This window comes from Sceloporus occidentalis, unplaced genomic scaffold (genome assembly GCF_023333645.1).
Source record: "Sceloporus occidentalis isolate IW3139 unplaced genomic scaffold, rSceOcc1.0.p SCAF_1, whole genome shotgun sequence".
Taxonomy (NCBI): Eukaryota; Metazoa; Chordata; class Lepidosauria; order Squamata; family Phrynosomatidae; genus Sceloporus; species Sceloporus occidentalis.
In genome coordinates this window covers 177,478,746-177,491,260 of record NW_028316981.1, presented here as the reverse complement: position 1 = coordinate 177,491,260, position 12,515 = coordinate 177,478,746, and the positions used below count along the sequence as shown (strand labels likewise).

The window sequence follows — 12,515 nt, the reverse complement described above, 5'->3', positions numbered from 1 at the left end:
ATCCACTGATGGTTCTTATGTTCCTTATACACATAACCTGAAGGTAATTTTATGCAACATTTTAAATAGCTTTGTGCATGAAACAAGTTTGTGTACACTGAACCACCAGAAAGCACTCTATTCTGCCTTGGTCAGGCTTCACCTGGAATACTGTGTCCAGCTCTGGGCACCACAGTTCAAAAAGGATGTTGAGAAGCTGGAGCGTGTCCAGAGAAGGGCAACCAAAATGGTGAAGGGTCTGAAAACCATGCCATATGAGGAGAGACTTAGGGAGCTGGGTTTGTTTAGCCTGGAGAAGAGAAGGTTAAGAGGTGATATGATAGCTTTGTTTAAATATTTGAAGGGATGTCATACTGAGGATGGAGCAAGCTTGTTTTGTGCTGCTCCAGAGAAAAGGACATGGAGCAATGGATGCAAGCTCCAGAAAAAGAGATTCCACCTAAATATTAAGAACTTCCTGACGGTAAGAGCTGTTTGACAGTGGAACACACTCCTTCCTCGGAGTGTAGTGGAGTCTCCTTCCTTAGAGGTTTTTAAACAGAGGCTGGATGGCCACCTGTTGGAGGTGTTATGATTGTGAGTTCCTGCATGGCAGGGGTTGGACTGGATGGCTCTTGCGGTCTCTTCAAACTCTATGATTCTATGTCACTATATTGGCTATGAAAAAAGTTTTAATTTGTGGAATATTTTGGAATCAGATACAACTGTGTCAGTTATAGTAGTGTGCCTGCAGCAGACTGTGCAATAAAACTTGAGCTGAGAAAGAATGAAGTTTTTTCCCTGCTGATCCTACTCTGGCAGTGTGTGCCTGCCTACATAAGGCAAAGTAAGTAACAGCTGCCTTTGGTATCCCTTACTGAGTATGCATGAAAAGAAAAAAGAAAGAGAAAGGGGGAATGAAAATTAGCTAGCCTCATTAGTTCCTCCAGAATATTTTTAAAAAGCAAAGATCTGTGGTCACCAAAATGGAAATCATAAGAAATGTGGAAGCTCATGAAAGAAAGAACTTATCCCTGGATGATTTTGGAAGAAGCCTTCTGGTAGTCTCTAGAAGGTTCAAAATGCTTTTGTTCACTTAAGCAAAGCTTACCTAAAACCTGGTTGTTTTACTTCACATATTGCACATTTCACGTTCTGTTAGTTCTGAATAAAGAATTTTGTTGAAACATGTTTAACTGCCCTCCTTCTTTTTCTGGTGTAGGCATCTTTTTCATGTTATTTCTGTCTCTGGTACCAAATTTTCTGTTAAAGAAGTAATATATAGGAACACATATGCTTTGTTAAGCGAGGCATATCTGTACTAAAACCTCTCTTTGCAGCTGTATCCATTAATGAGGAAAATTCTCAGTCAGTAGTTAGGGTAGCAGCCTTGTAGTTCAAGGGACTTGCTTTGTCTTTTACACTGTAGACATAATGCAGTTTGACACTACTTTGACTGCCATGGCTCCATCTTACATAATCCTGGGATTCACAGTTTTATAATGCACCAGCAGTCTTTGACAGAGAAGGCTAAGGACCTTGTAAAACTGCAAATCCCAGGATTCCATAGGATGGAGCTACAGCACTTAACATGGTGTCAAATTGCATTACGGCAAACCCTCGACATTTGCGGCTTTGACTTTTACAGACTTGATTATTTGCAGACGTGATGAATTTGATTAATTAGTTTATTTAATGTTCTCTCTAGGAATCTCTAGATCCTCCAACATAACTCTGCTGGAAATTGACCATACAGTTGTGCTACAGGACTTTGACATTACAATCCGCCCTTCTCTTACGCGGGGGTTCTGAGAAAAAATGCGGATGCTCAAGCCCCATTCGAATGAATGGGGCTCATGCTTGCAGCATAGGTGCATGGGACGCATGCCGCATATAACACGGGCACACTGTACTAGAGAAAACACTTTCCTAGGCATTTGTAGGTCCTTCAGTGTGATTGTATGGGGAGATTCTGGCAGATGTTGACCACAGAGTTGTGTTGGAGAACCTAGGATTTCTAGAGAGAGGTTCTCTCAAGTGAAAGTATAATGTTTATGTAATTTATTTGCAGTTTCCCCACTTTCACGGGGATCCTGTGCAAATGTGGAGGGCGCACTGTATTTCTACAGTGCAGATGCACCTTTAGATCTAATCTGTCAGATGTAGATGCACCCACTGCGGTTTTAGTTTGCTTTGTCAGTGGAGAGCATGAGTAATTGTTCCTCTCCTTTCTGTCATCAGAAATGCCATGAGTGTCTGTGTGTGTGTGTGTGTGTGTGAGAGAGATAGAGAGAGAGAGAGAGAGAGAGAGAAAGAAGAGCAGTCCCTTCTATCCTATATTTCAGATAGCATGTGATCATTCTTGAATCTGTGGCCACCTCATTGTCTCTACATGTTGAGCATTTATTGTTCTAAACAATTAAAAGACACACACACACTGAATTTTTATTTTCTTATGGGAGCCTGCCAAAGACACAGATGTCATACATTAAAAAAAAAAAGACATTGACTGACCTGTTTCGATAATATTTGGAAGTTGTTGAGAGGTGTAAAAACATAATGCCAAACTAGGCTCTTAAAATATACTGTTTTCGTCAGCAGTTTAATCTTGAATAGATCCAGGGAGGAGTCTTTGAATCATAACCTTCACATTCAGAAAAGTATAAATAGTGCCTTATTGTAAATGGAGCATGGGGAACTGTGGTTTGCCAAATGTGACTGTAACTCCTATCAGCCCTAGCTAGCCTAGCCAACGATGAAGGATTATGGGAGTTGCAGTTCAACATTATCTAGAGGGCAACCACCACTCCTGCTTTTTAACTGATGGGTGAGAAAGCTGTGGTCCTCTAGACATTGTTGAGCACCAGCTCCCATCAGCTCTAGCCAGCATGTTCAGGGATGATGGAAGTCACAGTTCAACACTGCCTAGAGGACGATAGCTTCTCCACCCTTGATTTAGGCAACAGAAATGCCATTATATTTCCCTGTTAATGTTGTGTTGAGCTTAACATGCTCATTTCTGTTGGCCTTTCACAGCCTGGAGACAGTGCTCAACTGGCATGACTGGGAATGATGGGGCTTGTAATACCAACACATTTGGGAAGCCTCAGATTGGGAAGGCTGGCATAGTTTTTGTCTTTCATGCTCCCCTTTAGAGCTTTCTGAATCCTTTCCAAGTTGTCATTTCAGTATTCTTTAATTCAGACACTCAGCTGAGTCCTTTCTAAGGCTGAGGAGGAGAACAATGACGTTTTCCCAAGTACTGTAAATGAAGCTATCCTTAGCCTGGTTTCATATTTGTCTTTTGTTCTGCAGCATCATATTTATGACTGCAGTGGAGTTCACCTTTTCTCCTTTAATACAAATTTGCATATAATGCAGATTGGGATGAATCTGAAAGTAACATCGCCTGTTCTTCTCCCTTGTCACATTTGAAATAGAATTTAAGATGTGATGGAGATGCAGAAGGGCTTGTCATGCTGGCGTGCTCTGGATTTGTGACCATGTCCAGAGCCATTTATACTCTGCAAACTTATTCAGGATAGGGTGTCTCTGTTGAGAAGCTCCCAGAGAGTGCATCCAATTGAAGGCCATATACACTCAGCTCTTGGTATCCATTTTTTTTTAATCCACAGATTCAATCATCCATGGCTTGAACATATTCAGAAAATATGTACACTCCAATAAGAAAACCTTGATTTTTGCCATTTTATATAAGGGACACCATTTTACTGTGCCATTGTATTTAATGGGACGTGAGCAGCCATGGATTTTGGTATCCATGGGGGGGGGGGTTCCTGGAACCAAACTCCAAAAGATACCAAGGGTCCACTAAAGAAGTTTCCTTCTCAGAGGTCATGGGTATCCACAAGAGGTCCTGGAACCAAATCTGTGCAGATACTAAGGGCCCACTGTATTTAGATTTAGAGTGTATCCACACTGCACAGTTATAGCAGTTTGATACCGCTTTAACTGCAGAATCCTGGCATATGTAATTTGGGAAAATCTCTCAGAATTTTTTGCTTTAGAGAACTCCAGGTCAAATTAATCTGAACCCCTCCCCGTTAGAGCTCTCTGGCAAGGAATTGCATTTTCTCACCAAACCACAAATCTCAGGAGGAGGCAAGAAGTTAGAGAGATACTACACTCCTAAAATATGGGCCACGCAGATAGGTCATTGTTTCTTATCCGTTTCGCCATGGTTCTTTGTTAATTATGCAGTGTATATGGAGAGACAAAAGACATAGCAAGAAGGAATAAATGTGATCCAGTGGGCCTTGGTGTCCGTTGGGGTTTGGTTCCAGCACCCGCCATGGATATCAAAACCTGTGGTTGTTCAAGATCCGCTAAATACAATGGATAGTAAGATGGCGACCCATATATCAAATGCCAAAATCAAGGTTTGTTTTTTTGAATTTGTATTTTTAAAAAATATTTTCAAGCTATGGATGCTTGAATCCATGGATAAAGAATCCATGAATACGGAGGGCTGAAAGTACATTGAGAGGTAAACTGGAGTGCCTACCTGTGAGTAAGCCTACTTACAGGTCAGCTGGAAATTTTCTCTGGGAATAAATGACAGAACCTTAAGTAGTTTGAAGTGTATAGATAGTGTTCTTGAGAAGGTCAGCCAGATATTTGTTTGGTAGTTTGCCTTCAAGTCATCTCCGACTTATGGCAGCCCTAAGACAGTTTTCTTGGCAGTTTCTTCAGAGGGGGTTTGCCATTGCCATCCTCTGAGGCTGAGAGAGTGTGACTTGCCCAAGGTCACCCAGTGGGTTTACATGACCAAGCGAGGATAAGAACCCTGGTCTCCAGAGTCATAGTTCAATGCACAAACCACTCTGTCACGTTTGGCTCTAAGAGGCAAATGTTACAGATTACTTAAAATGAAAAAAATGCAGATGTAAATCCCACCTGGAGATTGTTTTGGAGTATATTATGGGGAGGATTGAGGGAACAGTTGGCATCCATATTAGCTTTTACCTTTGGCAGCATCAATATGAAGAGGATCAAATCTGAGGCAGCCATCTTTGCCTCCTTCAGCCTCCTTCTGTATGCTTTATTTGGAACCTGCTATTTTAGCAAGAGATTGAGAAATGCTTGGTGAATGGTGCTGTATCAAGCAAAGAGAAAGCGCAAGAGAAGTTCTATGCATAGAGAAGAAAATGCATACAGACAAACAAATGAGTAGTGGAGATGAAAGTTATGCTTTGTGAGAATTGTAGCTTTCATTAAAACAGATAAAGAACAAGTTTCAAGCCGTTATGGCTTCAAAGTGTGCAGACAGCAGGGTGACCAGATGTCATAACCACAAAGGAGGACAAGGCACCGTAAAATGTAGGACATTCAAGAAAAATGTGGGCCATTACAAAATAAAAGCTAAATATGATCATAACAAATGTAAATTTATGCTTCTTAGTCCTGCTCAAATGGAGGATATGTTGGAATTCCTGCTGGACAGAAGGTCTAGGAAAAGAAGGACATCTGGTCATCCTGAAGGTAGCCCAGAGGGAAACACTCTGGTTTGGTCAGTGGGCCTTACTGCTAGGAGAGCATGTTCAATATTGTGGCCGGCTGTAGACTGTTGTTGTTTGTTGTTGTTTCTGACTTATGGCAACCCTAATAGGAACCTATCAGGGGGTTTTCTTGGCAAGTTTCTTCAGAGGGGGTTTGTCATTGCAATCCTCTGAGGATGAGAGTGGGTTTACATGTCCAAGCTGGGATTGGAACACTGGTCTCCAGAGTCATAGTTCAGTGTTCAAACCACTACCCCACACTTGCTTCTGTTCTTAGAACTCAGCTTTTCTTGGAGCAGGATTGCAGTTGTTTTGGCACTCAGGGATTGGTGGAAGATAAACTAAGAACTCTTGGGGTAAGTCCTTGAGCAATTTGCCATAGATTAGCACTGCTTTATGATGCCCAGTGATTTAACATTAACAACAAAAAGCCTTACATACCAACCCTAGTGAAGGCAAGAAAACTTGGTGAGAAAAACTAGGAATGGATTTGGGGAAGAGAGGGGTCCAAATTCAGATTTTGGTATGGAAAAAAAAAATTTGGTTGAGCATGTACTTAGAAGCACCCTGTTTCCTTGCATCACTCCTTTGTACCTGACTTTCTCAGTGGTTTTTAAAGCAGCATCTGGCATTTATGTGTTTGTTGCATTTATAGCCTGCTTGCCCTAGATGAATTCTGTGCAGCATATGTGGTTCTCTTCTTTTCCCATGTATTTTCACAACAACCCTGTGAGGTAAGTTATGCTGAGACTGAGAGAAGGTGTGCCCCAAGGTCAACCAGGAGGTTTCATGGCTGGATCTCCCAAATCCCAGTTGAACTTCAACCTGGATCTCTTAAATCCTAGTTGAATATTCTAACCACTGACAGTGTTCCGCTGTCCAACAATTCATCTTGGGAATTATAGTTCTGTGGCTAATGGGACTGCAAAACAGGGTACTTGGAGCATTACTGAACCACCGTTTCCAATGTTTTTTGGAAGGAAGTCGGAAATTGGATATAGGTTTGCAGTTCTGCTCAGTCTGAAGTGTATGATGTCCACATCCAAATATTATTGGACCATAATTCCCAGTATTTGCTATCTGGTCAAGACTGATGGGTTAAAGCAGCCTTTCTTAACCTTTTCGCCCTAAAGTAACCTTTGAAATAATTTTCATGTCTCAGGCACCCCTGCGTAAAAGTTACATACTATATTGATAGCTAAAAAAAGAAAGAGTCCCCCCCCCCCCCCCATTACAAAATCTTGCAGAACCCACACCGATCTCTCATGGACCCCTATGGTCTAAAGTGATACAGTTCATTTGGCCAAATGTGGTTGTGTATATAATTCATGCTATAAATGGCTTTTAAAAAAGATTAGACAAATCCGTAGGTATCGATGGAAGAGAGGACTCTCAGACACATTAGTGAAATGGAATCTCGATTGTACAGCGTATATTGCTGAGCAGCAGGTACTGAGACAGACAAGAGGAAGAGGCCATCGCTACCAAACCTTATCTGGCATTTAGCTGATCCCTGCTGGAGTGAGGATATTGAGCCAGATGGACCCTTGAGTCAGCAAGCAGCTCTTATGTTTGTGCCTCTTACATAAAGGGAGTACCTTTGGACCAGTTTGAGGTTTTGTTTTCTGTTTTGTTGGGGAGGAATGGGAATGTCTGAGGTTTGGATTTGCATTGATGGAAGCTGGCCTAACCCTTTGTATACTGCATCCCTGTCCAAACAAGAAACATAACCATTGTGTAAGATGGAAACACAGGGGCATGCAGTCACAATTACTCTCATTTGCACATTGATCATATAGGAAGAATTAGCTACAGGGTAAATTGGAGTTCTCTCTATGTCCTCTGAACTCCAGAGATGAGAAGGTGAAAAGAAAGCGTTTGTGGGGTGAGCTGAGATAGAAAACTTGTCATGGTGGGCTGAGGGAAGTTGTGGATTTACAGCACTCAGGGCCTTTCCTTTGCATTGACACATATACACATATGCTCTCCTTCTCCTTCTCCTTTTCATTATATCACGTTCCCCCTAAAGTTGGAACTCAAAGTGACTTACAATGAAAAAAATGCAACTAAAAACATACAAAAGTTGAACATTAAAATATAATTAAATTGATACAATATTAAAACACATTACTATTAAAACGAATAAAATGCAGTTAAAAAGGTAAAAGCGCTTAAAAACAATACAATTAAAACAGAAAATCCCCAGCCAGTCCTTTAAAGTCTTTCTGTTTTAAAAGCTTCTCTGAACACAAATGTCTTATGGAATCGATCAGCGGAAAGTGAGCTTATGCCACTCCTGGATCTGCCACAATTTATTTCCTGCTCGTTGGTTTTACCTTGGTTGTATGTAAGTTAGTTTACAAACAGCCTCAAAAAAAGAAAACCAGGGTTTCCCAACTAGGGTTCCCTAGATGGGTCTACAAGAGGTCACTGGAGTTCTGTGAGATATCATAATTGAAAAAAATGATCATATATGCTGGACTATACGTCAACCTCATATATAAATCAAGGGGAGGTTTGGGGGCCAAAATTATGGATTTTGGTAGGATACGTCATGGGTAAAATTTAGGGGCATGTGCATGGTTTAGTGGTTTGAGTGTTGGACTATGACTCTGGAGACCAGGGTTTAATTCCTGCTTTGCCATGAAACCCACTGGGTGACCTTAGGCAAGTCACATGCTCTCAGCCTCAGGGGAAGGCAATGGCAAACCACTTCTGAACAAATCTTGCCAAGAAAACCCTATGATAACTTTGCCTTAGGGTCGACATAAATTGGAAATTAATTGAAAGTGCGTGCGAACGCAGACACACAGAGCAAAGGTTATAAAACTGATTCCCAAACTTTATTCTTCCAGGTGTTTTGGACTTCAATTCGTAGAATCCCGGGCCAACTTTGACCAACATTCAGGAATTCTGGGAGCCAAAGTCCAAAACATCTGGAGGACCAAAGTTTGGGAACCACTGATGTAAAGGATGAAGCAAAGAAAAACAATGCCAAAGGACTTTAAAAATTCCATCAGGCAAAACTGTTTGTGCTCACACTAAAAGACGAATGAGAGAGTAGAGGGATGTCAGTGCTTCCAGCACAGATTATGCTCTTGCCTTTAACCAGGGGACAGTTCCTTTTTAAATAAGAGTTAAAGTACAGCACTTACATTGAGCCGTGGATAGGTCAACTCAGTTTTTTTGGGTCAATTTTTTTGACTAACATATCTCGGCTTCTACATGAGTATATACAGTACACGTTTTTGAGCTGGAGATGTAATGTTTTAATGCAGAGTTTCCCTATGACCTGAAATTTATTTCAAGGCTTCCTCCTAGATCAAAAGGGGGGAGAAAGGCAAGGAAAAGGCAGCCTCTGCCTCACCTTGTGCCCTCCCAACGGACGGATTTGAAACCAGGGTTTCCTTGCTGCATCTTTTCTTTCCTTTTTCTCTGTTGGAATGATTGGTTCATAGTTTTCCAAAAAAAAAAAAAAGGAAAAAAAAAAAAAGAAAAAAAGCCAAGGCTTGCTAGATCTGCTTATCAGTAGACTGGGCTGACCAGACATGTTGTTCTGATAAGAGAAGGAATGCTGATCTGATCTGGATCCCTTCACTCCATAGTTTGTCTGGGAGATGGTTGCTTACCTGTTACCCTCCAGACACGCTAGACTTCAGGTCCCCAGCCATCTCTCCTTATTGGCGACCAGTTTTATGGCAGTGGAGGGGGGGGGGGAGGCATCATGTTGTGGAAGGCTGTCCTAGTGCTTTTCATTTAATGGGAGTCAGTGTGGAAGTGAGCCGTGAGGATATATTTGGCTTTGTTGATAGCTGCAGGCTGTTGATTTCCTAGGTCCAGCTTAAAGAGGATTAAGTATAAATAGGAAGTTTACTGGGCCAGAGCTGGATGCTTCTGAGGAAAACAGCAGTGACCTGAGTTTGTACTGGAGATTCTCACCCCCTGTTGTACCAGTAATCCAGTTTGAGACCACTTTAACTGCCCTGGTTTAATGGTAGGGAATTCTGGGAACTGTTGTTTTGTGAGACATTAAGCTTTCTCTGTTAGAGAGCTCTGGTGCCACAATAACCTACAATTCCTCAGATGTCTTAGCACTGAGCCAGGGCAGTTAAAGCGGCCTCAAACTGGATTATTTCTGCAGTTGTGTTTTGGACCCCAGTGGGAGGTAGCAGTTTGAGTGTTGGACAACAATTCTGGAGACCAGGGTTCAATTCCTGGCTCGGCCTTGAAACCCACTGGGTGACCTTGGGCAAGTCACATGCTCTTAGCCTCAGGGTAAGGCAATGGTAAACCTTCTCTGAACAAATCTTGCCAAGAAAACGCCATGATAGATTCGCCTTAGGGTCGCCATAAGTCAGAAATGACTTGAAGGCACACAACAACAGCTGTAACAAATTAGGTAGAACAATGCATTTGTCTCCATTTAAGTAGCTTTGTACATGGGGTGGGGAGTGGTAAGAACTGTGCATCCAGTGATTGGCAGAGAGGCAACCAATTCTCCCCCCTCTTCCTTCATCCTATTCCAGTCTTCCTTAACGCAAAGTGACAGGCCGAGGTGAGGAATGTCATCTTCGCTCACAGTGTGCATCCTCCGCTTGCTGCCTGCCTGCCTCATGGCCCAGGGCTCCCAGCTTGTCATATCTCACTGACTCAACAGTGCTCAGCCTGGCAGAGAAGGAGCTGAGGGCAGCCAAACAGCTGGAGGGACGCTTTGGTGGAGGCCACCAAACCTTGACACCCTGAGCTTGGTTAGAGAAGGTATGTCCTGGAAGAGAGTGGCAAGGCAAGGTGTAGACCAGTGGTTCACAGCCTTTGGTCTTCCTGATATTCTGAACTTCAGCACCCAGAATTCTTGACCATTGGCCATCAGGCTGAGGCTTCTGGAAGTTAGAATCCAAAGGAATCTAGAGGGCTAGAGGTGGAAAACTGCTGGCTTGGTGTGTGTATGTGCCTTCAAGTCACTGTGGAGAATGTCAACTTATGGTGACCCCATGAATTTTAGAGTTGGACCTTTGTAGCCAAAGATTCTTTATCCATGGATTCAACCACCCACAGCCTGAAAACATTTTTAAAAGATAGAAATTCCAAAGAGCAAATCTTGAATTTTCATTTTATATAAGGGACACCATTTTACTATGCCACTGTATTTAATGAGACATGAGCATCCACAGATTATTGTATCCTGGAACCAAACCCCAGCAGATACCAAGGACCTTCAAAACAGGGTTTTCTTAAGACAAGGAATGCTCAGTTCCTTCCTCTGGAATATAGCCTATATCACCTGGTATTCATTGGCAGTCTCCTGTCAAAGTACTAAGCAGGGCTGACCCTGCTTAACTTCCAGGATCAGATGGGATCTGGTGTCTTCAGGGAATTTACTGGCTTAGGCACTTAGATCAGTGGCAGTTGATGGGATGTGTGCGGTGATGGACTGAAAATGAAACGTTTTTAGTGGGGCCATTATCTGATCAAAGAAACATGAGGCAGTAATCAAACAAACTGAGCAGAAAATTTCAAAGTAGCCATTGAACCCAGAAAGAGAAAGACAATCCCCATCTCACACCCTTCCATTGCTGTCCACAGAACATGCAAAATAATGCCAACTGCTCTTCATCAGCTTCCATGATGAAGCCAGTACTGATGCTGTTACTCCCATTTTCCAATCACCTTGATATGCTGAGATTTAAATCCTAGTTATGTCTCACTGCTGTTTTTTCCTCCATGAATTTCCAGGAAAGTGAGCTATGCTAATCTTTTACAGCAAACCCACATGCAGGGAGAAGACTTACTGCATAGAGCTTCCCGGGCCTGGGACTTCCAAAAAAAGCCCTTCCTCAGAATATCAATTAAGCTCTTGGGATAGGGAGTTTATCCTTTTCCTAAATGTTTCTTCCTTGAAGTTATCTAAACCTGACCCCAGTCAAATCTTCTCAGTTCAGTCTTGCAGTGAGAAACAGGGACGCTCTTTGCAAAGGCTATCTTTTTAGCCATCTTTTTTAAACCCTTGGAGATAGTGCCTTTAACATTGCATGGGAACTGTGGGGCCTTCCAAATGTTGAGTTGTAATTTCTAACATTCCTCACCATTGGTTGTGATGGCCAGGGCTGCTGGAAATTGCAGTTCTGTCGGCACGGTTTAGTGGTTTGAGTGTTGGACCAGGATTCGAATCCCCATTTGACCTTGGAAACCCACTGGATAATGCTGGGTAAGTCACATGTTCTTAGTTTTGGAGTGACGCATTGGCAAAAAAACCCCTTTGAACAAATCTCACCAAGAAAACCCTGTGACAGGCTTGCCTTAGGATTGTCATAAATTGGAAACTACTTGAAGGCACACAACAACAACAAATGTTAGGAAGTCCCTACACTTCCCATACCTGCTTTAACAATGGTTAAATAAGTGGGAGATCACTGTTTTAAAACCAGGCTGCAAAAAGCTTCACCTGTTGGCCTCTGCCCATCAGGTTCTGTTATATCTGCAAGAGCAGGTGATACCAGTCTTTTACAGTTAGTTGGCAACCTGAGCCAGAGTGGAGTTTATCTATAAAATTTGTGGTAGTTCTTTGTTTTGCTTTCTGTCTGCAGCTGCTAAAATTGGGCAGCCTTGATCATCTCACAGGCCACAGTACACAGAAGGTCAGACTGTGTGCCAAGCTTGGCAAAGTTAGTGTTTTCGACTATAGCTCATAGGATCCCCAACCAGCTTAATCACTGGCCATTTTCTCAATAGGGTCCCAGTTGTGCAAGTCTCGTGCATCCCCCCCTAAAAACAAGTACAGGCATGAAAGGGGATGGGTTTGACAATCTTTTATTCTGTTCACATTGGCAGTATTTGGAATGTTTAATGATTTACACTTGGAATGTGTAATAAATGCCTTGTTGTGTACAGCTTTCAAGTTGTTTATGACTTATGGTGACCCTAAGGTGAACCTATCACAGGGTTTTCTTGACAAGATTAGTTCCAAGGAGGTTTGCCATTGCCTTCCCCTGAGGCTGACAGCATGTGACTTGCCCAAGG

General features: G+C 42.4%; 1 protein-coding gene across 3 annotated transcripts in view; it reads left to right on the top strand.

Moving 5' to 3' along the window:
- Window positions 1–12,515, top strand: part of CDK16 (cyclin dependent kinase 16) — a 75,444-nt gene that overhangs the window by 21,253 nt on the left and 41,676 nt on the right. Inside the window, exon 1 of one of the 3 annotated variants that reach the window (XM_089483404.1) lies at window positions 10,175–10,256. The exons of the other annotated variants lie outside the window; for them this stretch is intronic. The gene's annotated coding sequence lies outside the window, so the exon portion shown is untranslated. Of the gene's footprint in view, window positions 1–10,174; window positions 10,257–12,515 lie in introns of those variants that run through there. 3 annotated transcript variants of the gene reach the window in all.